This window comes from Battus philenor, unplaced genomic scaffold, assembly GCF_028537555.1.
Source record: "Battus philenor isolate CCGP_79_NKW_IND1 unplaced genomic scaffold, ilBatPhil1.0.hap1 SCAF_11, whole genome shotgun sequence".
NCBI lineage: Eukaryota > Metazoa > Arthropoda > Insecta > Lepidoptera > Papilionidae > Battus > Battus philenor.
The window spans coordinates 1,287,832-1,299,868 of record NW_027181673.1 but is presented as its reverse complement, the minus strand read 5'-3'; positions in this window follow the sequence as shown (position 1 = coordinate 1,299,868).

The following is a 12,037-nucleotide window of genomic DNA, read 5'->3' as shown; positions in this document are numbered from 1 at the left end:
ATAAGTATAGTTTTTTTTTTGGTTTTGTGTATTTGTGTTTTGTTTTTCTAAAGTTAAATTACTGTAATAATTGCGTGCAATAAATATTTATTACACACAATACATATGTATTATTGCTGTGTTAAATTTATTTTAATAAAAATTGAAAAGAAAAACAGTGTGGACTTTATTTCTAAAAAATTGTTTCTTATAAATTCTCGTAGTCGGGTATAGGTCTGCCTATAATCCGGCTTCGACACGGAATATGAAAACATAAATACATGCATAATTTTATAATTATAATTTCAAAATAGTTTACAATATTTAAAGTTAAATAAGTTTTACTTATCTCGATCGTAATAATAGAAGTGCGTGCTTAAAATTCGAAAACTGAAAGTTTTAAAAGCTAACCTTTCAGCGGACACCGGTTTTCAGTTTTCAATCGAATTTTGTTCAGATTTCTCCCTAAACCTTTTACGGGATTGAAATATAGTTTCACTCTGAACATAAATTCAACTACCTCACATAACTTGTAAGCTTTTGTAAGATGTGTGAATTTGAAACATGTCAAACTAAAACTAATATCAAAGTCCTGACTTCTCTAAGTAGTCGTTAAACCTCGTGTTTCGGTTGATTTTCATAGATTGAATTTGTTTAATTAATTTTGAATTAATAATTTATTAACTTTGAACTTAATTAGATTACTAGATGACCGTTCATCGCTAAGACAGAATTTTTATTAGCATTAATAAATCTAACTTTAATAAGAAAAGTAGAAAAGCTTTATATGGTGTGTAAAAAACTTTATCTGGTGAGAACTAAATCCAGCTGTGGACATCTGAAGCAATGATGATCTCTCTGATGATCTCTTTCTCTCTTACGATATTTTATAACCGGACAAGGTAACCGATATTAATTCTATATTTATTTTACATATAAGTGCTCAACGAGCTATTTATGTATACATATATTACACACACACATATATATATATGATAAGAAAAACTATGGGCTACTTTGATATGCTATAATCATATACTATATGGTTTAAGCGAAAAGCATTGTAGAACAAAAGAAACCTTATTAAAGTTTGTAAGTATAAATAGATTTTTTGGTTTAGTTCGCAAAATAAAATAAGTAATATATTCGTCTAGCCAGGGAGAACTGTTCGGGGTATATCCATAAACATTGAGTCGGGGTATTGAGGAGGTGGGAGAACATTTCTCATGCTAATGCGACCGTAGATACTATATCTGAGCCTTCTATACAAAGATAAGGCCCCTATGAATATATTATTACAAAATGTAACACTGAATAAAATATTTTTATTGAGTAAATACGATATATAATTTCGTATGATAAATTTTAGGTCGTTACCCTTATTGTAGCAACGATTTTACACACACAACGCCATGTGTGTACACACACAGCAAGATATTAATGATACATAATTTATCTAACCCTAATAATATTATATACGTATACCCGCGTCAAAACTAGACGTCTGTTACACCTGAGGACATGAGTAATGATTGAAACATTACTCTTTAGTGTAATTTATTTAGGTGAATGTATATATTTTAAAAAAAATAATTCATGAATTTTGAACAGGAATACGAAATTATTTCATATAAAGAAATAAATCAAATTATTTCATAGTGAATTCGTATGCGTTGGTGATAGCAACGAAAGGTTGTCATCATCAATGTCATCATCAGCCACTAGACGTTCAATGCTGGACATAGGCCTCCCCCATAAATAACAAATAGGACCAAATCAAGTATTAAGGCTCTTCATACAACCTTAACGTGGTCGTATAAGTTCTGACAGCACAGTTTCTACGGGAACATATTAAAAAAAATAGTATTCAGAGTTTAGAAAATGATTTTTCCAATTAAATTATTTATATATTTATTCACTTCTCATATAACTTATGTATAATGGCTAACTTAATACCGAACGCTTTTTCTGTGAGTTTACCAATGCAAAGATAAATAAATGAAAAAGTATATATATGTATATATATAAGACAGTACGTAAAAGAAAGTAAAATAAAAAATGCCTCACATAAATATACTAAAGACTACTATTGACTATAATAATATAAATATATCATAACATATATATTTAAATATCTACATATACTATTTATATAAATATAATAAATAATGACATCCAATTATCATAATGATTTCTCCAGCTTGTCAAGCGACAGCTTTCTAAACTTTGCTTTAAATGCGCAACGATTCCTGATCATCCTAATATCAAGAGGGTTGTTCCAGAGAAGAATATATTGCGAAGGTGTGAGTAAAATCTAATTATCATTGACTTTCAGATAGGGTGTACCATGATTGAATTGTATCTTTAATTAAAAAATTTTACATTAATTCCTTTATAACATTTACGATAAAAAACAATTATTTTTGACATTGTAATTTAGTTATAAAATAAATGCTATGTTAATTTTTAAAGAAAAGAAAAATCAGGACTTTGAAGGCACGAGTTTGTTCCCTGGCGTAAAATGTCCGGCTTCCCAATTATTGACTTTTCAAAATATTTACATATCACAAATAAAATGTTAATTTATTTAGGGTTCAACCCAGCGTTTGAACTAGTTTAAATACAAAAAGGAAAACTCAATTTTGCAGACAGTCAAATTGAGTCAAATCGAATGGTGTCTATGCAAATTTGTTACATCAAATAGAGTTCTAGCCGTTGACTTAGTGCCAATTTAAGGGTTTACCACACGTGCCAATATCGTTGGTGTGTCAGAGGCTTAACATTTTGCTTTCATGAAAGTTCAACAGTTAGTCAATACTTCATATTGTTTTATATATATATGTATATACATTTACTTTTATTTCAGAATCTAGTGAGCCCATAGAATATAAGTATGTTAGTAACAAAATTTACTGAAAGGCTATATTAGTATGTCATACAATTTAACTATACTTAAAAAAAAAGTACCTTCATATTAAAACTATATATATATATATATATATATATATATATATATATATATAATTGTATGTTCATGTTATATAATAAATATTTTATAAAAAAAATTTACATCTACTTTTCAGTTGATGGATACAAGGCATAAGCTTCCTCGGAAGATCTCAAAGATGACCGGTGCTGCGCGCATCCATCGATTTCCCGTGACCTTCATTACATTGTCGGTCTACCTAGTGGAAGGCCCGCCCACGTCGCGTCTACCATCTTGTGGTCCCCACTCGAGAACCTTTCTGCCCCAACGGCCATCATTTGCACGAGTGATGTGCCCCATCACTGCCATTTCAGACGAGCAATTCTTCGAGCTACGTCGGCCATCTTTATTCTATACATCTCATTGTTTTATGATTCGATCTCGCAGCGAAATCCCATCATATCACTTTCCATTGTTCTCTGTGTAATCTTGTGTGGTAATTTTATAAAAGGCATTTAATGGAATCAGGCGTTACCTCGCGGAAGTCCATCCTAAGTAAAAAAGGACCAATATTTAGCCACTTTGTGAATGCCAAAATGCACCACCCGCCAGTCCGCTGATAAATGCATATGCGGCAAACAATGCGAATCACACACAACCGCCACCGCTTTTTATAAAAGGTAGTTTTATTTTTTTTAAATGGTAAGACTACTCGACCCCGTCACTCTTGAAAACTTCCGGTAAAAGGATTGATTATTGAGTCGGGAGCTCGGTCATTCGTTCGATAACCATCGAAGTGATAAGCTGTCTAGTGGAAACTCTGCTAGTTGTCTATAAGAGTATTAAAAGTGGAATAAAAGTATTTACTGTGCTGTGAATTGGAGTTTTTCTGGTACTTGACACTTTTTATCACCTCCGTCGTAAGTGGCCTCGTCTCGGATCCGTATATCATCACCGGCAACACACATTGATCAAAGGTCTTCGTATTCTAACGTTGCGGTCTTTTGAGTGAGAAAATGTTACTTTATTTACAGGATGATTAATTATAAGTGCTAAATACTTAAAAGGGTATGTATAGCTCTCATTTGCAAAAAAATTATTTCAAGCATATACCTAACCATACTTACATCACCCTGTATACTTAAGATATATAGATGAATATATATGAATAATAAGCTGTATTTCATCTATAATGTTTAATAGGCGTATTAAATTTCGTTAATGACAATACAATAATGTTTTGAGGTATTGAATTGAAATATCTGATTACGTTTATTACAAATGAATTAGTCTTTTTTCAATCCAAACTTTAGTACAGAAAGTTTTTCACGGTGCCTTGTAAATATACTATGGACGTTACCTATTTTTTATTGTAGTTTTTATCAAATTGCTTTATTCTTGTATTCTTCTATGGTACTAGTTGTCACTGGAAAAGAAATCGTTCTCTTCTCGTGATCTACTTCTTGTTATTCTTGATGTTCTCATTGTTATTTTTTTTATTCTTTCGAAATGTTACATGTCGTTTGTTCAGTAGTTTGAAGGTTTATTGGCAATTTCAACGCTGAATGAGCCGTACAGCATCCGTCTAACAACGTGGCCGCTATTCCAGAAGAAGCAATTGCTACCGTTTACATTTTCGATCTCGCACGTAAAGTGGCCAAAATCAATGACAGTTCTACCGGGGGCATCCAAAGAAAATAAGCCACCATTTTCATCATCAATAGTTGTAATTATAGATTTTTATCTCCATTTATTTATTATAACGCATCCAATGGGTCACCAAAATAACATCATGTTACCCTCATAAATTAAAAATTAATAAAAATTTTCATAACTGTTTTATAGAAACAAAACTTGTTTTTTTCCAAGAAAAGAAATTATCCGCGAAGCAATAAAGGATTTTACGTAAGAATAGCTTTCCGCGCTACGTTGCCGAGTAGATTGTCAAGCAGAGAAATTGCAATTTTATACCGAAGGCTCGCTTGCATATTGCAGCGGGAGGCTTCCATTCAACGTCACTTCATAATAAATATTTCAACGTAAATCTACATAAAAACTACCTACAAGTATGATAAGTAAAGTATATTATTAGATACACAAGGATTAACCATCATCAATCACCACCATGTTCACCGATAGACGTCACCTGGAAGGTAAAAGCCTCCACAAAAGAACACGACTAAGGCTCGTCTTGCATTTCAGACAGCGATTACTCGTAACTATGTGAATGTGAATGTTAATAAATGCTGTAAGAATAGAAAATCTGAAAGATGAAAGAGGTAAGAAAGAGAGAAATTATAATGTATGAGAAAGAAAGTTTAAAGATAGGAAGGATATAAATCCCTGTCCCAAAAATAAGAGTGGGGAAAGAGTTTATAGCAATAGAGGGCTATCTATGCATTATTACCGTCAACGACAGTTCCACCGCTATCAGTTTAGACGAGTAAATTTCAAGCTGGTGATCTTGATTTGTCTGCGGTTGTCTACATTTCGTAATCGAAGCATATCTCCAAGCATATCCTCCATTACTCTTTATTACCACCAGCCAATATAAGGCCCATTGGTAGACAAAGCAGAACATTGGTAGTCCATTCATAAAGGGCTGAGATTGCGATCTTATATAATTCACACTTTATTTGTCAATTATATAGTTATAGGATTTCTCACAAACAAGTTTCTAGATAATAAGCAAAAAGACCGCCAACCTGCTTGCCAGGCGTTAATATTATGGTATATTCCCTCATGAATACCTGGGAGGCGTTTGTCTTGCAGTGTGTGTTTATGAGCTGAAACAGATGACGAGGAAGGCATTTGACCACTGCCTCACCTGATGTTAAGCTATGTCAGGGTTTACAATGGCACTTGCTCTTCTAGAAGATATCTATTGACTAACTTGAAGACTTTTAAGTTACAGATAGCTGGAAATAATGAAGCCTGTAGGTATATAAGCCTATTCCATACCTTGGCTGTTCAAACTAGTGTGGGTGGAAGATTTCTATCATGTATGGATGTCGTAAATCCGTTCGTCTTGATGTCTGATAGAAGAAAGATGTGGGAGTTAATTCATTTAACATCTAAATACAACCTACTTATAGCAGTCTAGAGAATTGGAAACTTTTCGCTAGTTCTCTTATACCCTGTAAAGATATTAAACAGTAGAGCGCGCAAGCTACTCCCAATTTGGACGGAAATAATATTTCAAATTGCAAAGTAAACTTTCAATTTAATTTAAATCACTCAATGAATCAAATTTAGTAGGGTGACGATGACTCCGATTTATAGGCCGCCTATGTAAATCAGGGTTCAGAGAATCCATTTAAACCTACAAAGAGAATGATAAAAGGAATTTAAATTATTTATATTGACTTACATTTAATCATTTATTAAATTACCTGTGTCACGCCCGATTTGCGTGACCCGCAATATCTTTCGTGGGTACAATTTCTTTAAAACCATTATTATTCTGGGTAAGTTTTATATCTATAACAGCCATAGTCTATATATAAATTAGATCTGATGTAAAATCAAATCCAATGTTAACATAATTTCGCGCAATTGATCATCTCAGGACGTTTGTCACTGGAAGCCTCCTCCATCCAATGTCTTACACCCCTTGACATACAATGACGGTATTTAATGGAATCAGGCGTTATTTTGCGGAAGTCCATCCTAAGTAAGAAAAATACTAATATATAGATACTTCCGCTATGTAGCAGTAGTTGTGCAATGAAGTGCACCGCCCGCCAGCCCGCTGATAATTGCGCATTGCGAATTACACAACTACCATCGTTAAATCACTCAACTCGTGTTACACCCCTCCACGGGGCATCTTTAGGAGTTATGTTACACCGATTAGTGCCAAACACATACAATGACGGCTCTGACTCGTCGCGCAATCCATATGCCGTAGCAGACTTTTATTGTAAACTAACAATATTATATATGAATGTTATTAAATTTTATACATCTAATAGATTCCGGCGTTACTTTACGAAAGTCCATCCTAAGTAAGAAAAGGACTAATATATAGATACTTCCGCTATGTAGCAGTAGTCGTGCAATGAAGTGCACCGCCCGCCAGCCCGCTGATAAATGCTCATGCAACAGTGCGAATTACACAACTGTCATCGTCAATTCACTCAACACATGTTTCACTCCTCCACGGACCTCCTCAGGAGTAATGTTACACCGGTTAGTGCCAAACACTTCCTCGGGCGGTGCACTTCATTGCACGACTACTGCTACATAGCGGAAGTAGCTATATATTAGTCTTTTACTTACTTAAATTTTATACAGCAATGTTAATTTAGTTTTTATGTAGCCAGATTAAATGATATCCTTCGTATGTGTCTATTCACATTTCATTTATATGTCAAGGGGTTAACAACGTCTGTCCACTCTGTGGCACCCCCACAGAGTGGACAGACGCAGCTCCTGCTGATCCATGATTTGCACCTCAAAACCTTACCGTTCCTATGTTTATCTTTTATTGATCTCGTAGAGAAATCCAAGTATAGTTTAGTCGCCTTTCAGTGCCGAAAGTCATTACTGGTAACACACTTTAGTCATAGACCTGCGGTTTTAGTCACTTGAGATATTGGACGATAAGATGTTTCGTTACCCAAACTCTGGCCAGCCTTGTAAGTAAATGCCAAAATATATTTAGTAAAGTTTATATTATGAAATAAAATACAACGTTCATAAATCCAAGAGTAAAAGGTATCTAGGATACCGTGAATGGGAAACTTCCAAAAAGTTTAATAGGACTTTTCTAATCAAAGGGAATCACCTTAATGTACCTTCAAAAGCGAAGTTATTATAGCTTTCAAAGTTATTGAGTAAAACTTTGTTGGTAGGAAACAAGTTCGGTATTCGATCTTTTTGAAATCGTATACAATATTTTTTGAAGTGTAACAAGGTATGACTTACACTTACTACACTTTACACTTCACTTGATGTTCAGTGATGGTTAAAATATTATTCGTCATGTACATGCACTTTTAAGTCGCGGATTCGATTTCCGGTATGTCATCTTGTAAAATCTCACTTTATACCATATAATACCACATTGTGTTTGCCAACGTCAGGGCTTGGTGATTATGATATATCCCCAATAGATTTCTTTGGGGAAGGCTTTGGATCATATCACAACTGCTCCAGATATCACAGTTAACTGATAACCCTATCTAAACAATTAAGGTAACTGTACCGTTTAATTACAATCATTAAGTCTGAATTATTTCCAAACTGTTATACCCTTGAGCAATTAAAAATAATTATTTGAGACTCAAAGAGGGATTTCGATAAAAGTTTTGTAGATTTTCTCTGTTTGGCACTAATCGGTGTAACATAACTCCTGAAGATGCCCCGTGGTGGGATAAAGCACGTGTTGAGTGAATTAACGGTGGTGGTTGTGTAATTCGCATTATTTGCCGCATACGCATTTATCAGCGGGCTGGCGGGCGGTGCACTTTGTTGCATGACTACCACTGCATGTGCGGAAGTGGCTAAATATTGGTCCTTTTCTTAATTTGTAGATTATATTTGTTTTTTATTATATTATATAATATTAAAAATTCTGATTTTTTATTATTGTTATTGTTATTTGTTTAGATAGTATTTGTATAGATTTCAGATTTTTTATTATTGTTATTTATACATTTTGTTATGCTGTGCCGAAAAGATTCTTTTAGTCTGATATCTCATGCCGTCTACGTTTATGGTCTTGAGTTAGAACAGTTCACTGAAGATGTTTTTTAAACATTTTCCTGCATTTAACTATAAGTTCGACTGATCGAAAGCGACGATGTGGTCGAAGATGAAATACGCCTACCATCCGTGCGCAATGAATCTAACCAAAAAATATCGCGTGCAATAAAACGTAAAATAGAAATTTTTTAGAAGTAATCATTTTTCTTTATTATGACATTAAAACAATAAATAAAAAATGTAACATTTTTTTACCACAATAAATCACGTGTACATAAAAATTATATTCAACATTTGATATCTATCAAGAAGGCGTGTTAAGGTACAATCAAATAAAAAATACAGTTTAGTATAATTTAGTAGTCTAGTATAGTTTGTTACAGTGAGATCATATTATTACGAAATCGTGCACGACTGTACGAAATAGAAAAGTTATTTTTGTAACGAATATTATAAAGATTATAAATCAATAAATAAAATGATCTTAGCTTAATTTTTTATCTGTGGTAATTCAACAGTCTAATAACTTTTTTGACGAAGCCAAACGTACGTATTATTAAAATTTTGCCATAAAATAATAAAAGAAATCATAAATTAAAATAAGTATAGTAATTGTAAAGCCAAAAAGTTAAGCTTATATATAGATAAGAATAAAAAAGAGATATAAGAACAAATATTATAATATTATAAAGAAAAAATTATAAAACATTGTACAACTAAAAAGAGTGGCGAAGAAAAAGAGGCGATGTATGTAAGAAAATGCAATGTTTGAAAGAGGATAGAATGGTAGAAAAAATATTACACAAAAAGTTCCTGTAATAGCTATAAGATAGGAATAATGAGAAGCCCCCAAAATAAATAATAACATCCAATTATCGTGATGATTCCGTCAGCTTGTCAAGCGACAGCTTTCGAACCTTTGCTTTGAATGCGCAATGATCCCTGATCATCCTAACATCGAGGGGGGTGTTCCAGAGAAGAATATATTGCGAAGGGGTGAGTAAAATCTAATTATCATTGACTTTTGGATAGGGTGTACCATAATTGAATTGTACCTTTAATTAAAAATTAGCACATTAGATCGTTTATAACCTTTACGATATTTATATTTATAACTTCTGACGATATGAAGTCTGTCAAACCAGCAAGTGGAATATAATTCACACAATGTGTCAAACCTGGGAACTCAATAAAATGTTTTCTAAATTCAAATTATTACATATTAAAATAACTATTGTTATTATCTCTTCCTCTAGACTTCGCATTGACCTATGGTATTTCAAAAGAAAAAATAAATTTGTATAACATATTTATCAGAGTAACTATATACAGGATGATTTGAAAAAGGTATATATACAATGACCCTTTTAAACCTATAGCTAATCACCCTGTATAAAAAAGTAAATTGATGTAATATTATTATTACCTCAGGAGTTTTAATCTTCAGATTTATGACTTTATAATTAGAAATAGATGTAAAAACTTGAAAGGTTTTTACTGAAAAATGGGGTTTACACTTATCCCCTTAAAACTTTAACACTATTGAATAATAATCCTGTACAGTGTCTATTATTTTAAAGTAGATAATTACTATTTTATTCATTCTTCCTATTTATCAACAGTAGAGAATATACTTTATGTTATTAATTACAATTTGTAAACACTAATTAATTACTTAATTAATTTAAAAGAACAATTTTCGTTTGTCGTGGAATATTCTCGATGTTTCAACGTGTCTTGGAATAACACGTTTGACACTGAGAGATGGGGAAGCAACCTTATAATTCCCATTATGTTCCGATCGGAGAAAATAACAGAAAACTTGATTGTTCCTCTGTCACTCAATTAAAGGACTTGAATCGGCAATGTTAATTGAAACAGAATGGTACAATGATTTTTTATTAAATTATTCCTATTTTATTGAATGTTAATTTATGAAATAATGCTATGAGTTTACTGTTACTTTATTAAATTTTACTAACGCTATGCTATAATTTAACTTAACTTAAATTACTGACATATCAATTATGTACTAATTTTACTACTAATTTTACTGAGTGTAAACTGATGAAATATAACTGATATAAAGTCCCGATTTTACTATTGAAATATCAATAAGATACTATTCTAATTTTACTGACTGTAAATTGATGAAATTTCACTTACACTGTGTCATCACTATAATGAAATTAAATTGATTAAATATCACTTACATGGTGTCTTAACTTTACTGAATGCAAATTGTTGACATATCAATTATATACAGTCGATTTGACTGATTGTAAATTGATAAAATTCCACTTACATAGTCTTGACTATACTTAATTTAAATTGATTAAATATCACTTACATGGTGTCCCGAATTTACAGAATGAAAATTGAAATATCAATTTTGTAACAGTGTTTTTACTGACTGTAATTTAACGAAATTTCACTTACATGGTATCCCTATTTTATTGACAGTAATTTAATGAAGTTTTACTCACATAAAATCTATTTTTTACTGACTGTAATTTGATAAAATACTACTTTCATAGTGTTTTTATTTTACTGAATATAAAACTCACTGAAAAGAGACAATATTTAGTTAATATACTACTACATTTATTATTGACTTGTCCCTATATAAATGTACCATCTAAGTCTATTTACTTCTCGAGCATGCAGGCATTTTCGCGTTCAAATTTGATAACGCAGTCATTATTCCATAGACCAATGAATGACTCGGTGATTTAGGAAGACACATTACTAAGCTCTACCATTTCGCCTATTGTATCAAAATTATCTTATTCCCAAAGTTGGGCATTCGAAAACAAAACAGGCTTATATATCCAATCACCCTATATATAACATAAAGAAAATATAATTTGATAGTAACTAAATCATTTCCTTCATGTCACAAAGGACCTTTCATACTGCGTTATGCCTTTCATCTCTTTCAATAAGTCCGTAAAACGACTTGTGCGAGGAAATAAAACAGGAAAACAAAACAAATCCGTACGTCCGAAAATATAAACGTTTTTTTCTATGACGAAATAGTTACAGTTATTCTGAATAAATGAAAAATAAATACCAAATGTAATTCCAAGCGCAAAAGAACAAAGAATATAGAACAATGAACACAAAAAAAAGATGAAGATCGTATTATTTGTTTACTGGAGGACACAGAGCTAGAACAATTTCGTTGTTCTTTCTAAATGTCATAGAAGCAGCAAAAATAATGAGATAAATTAAGTTAAACGGACTTGTGCAGTTGCTCCTCGGACATGGTGGAATTTCCGAGTATGTATCAATTCAAATGCAAGAATTATCCAGTTCAGTCTACCTGTGCTACCTTGAAAGGAAACATTTACACATGTCTTCGCTGAATGTTTCATATATGAACAGAGAGATAAGGCCTGGAGAGTAAATTTGATAGAAGGG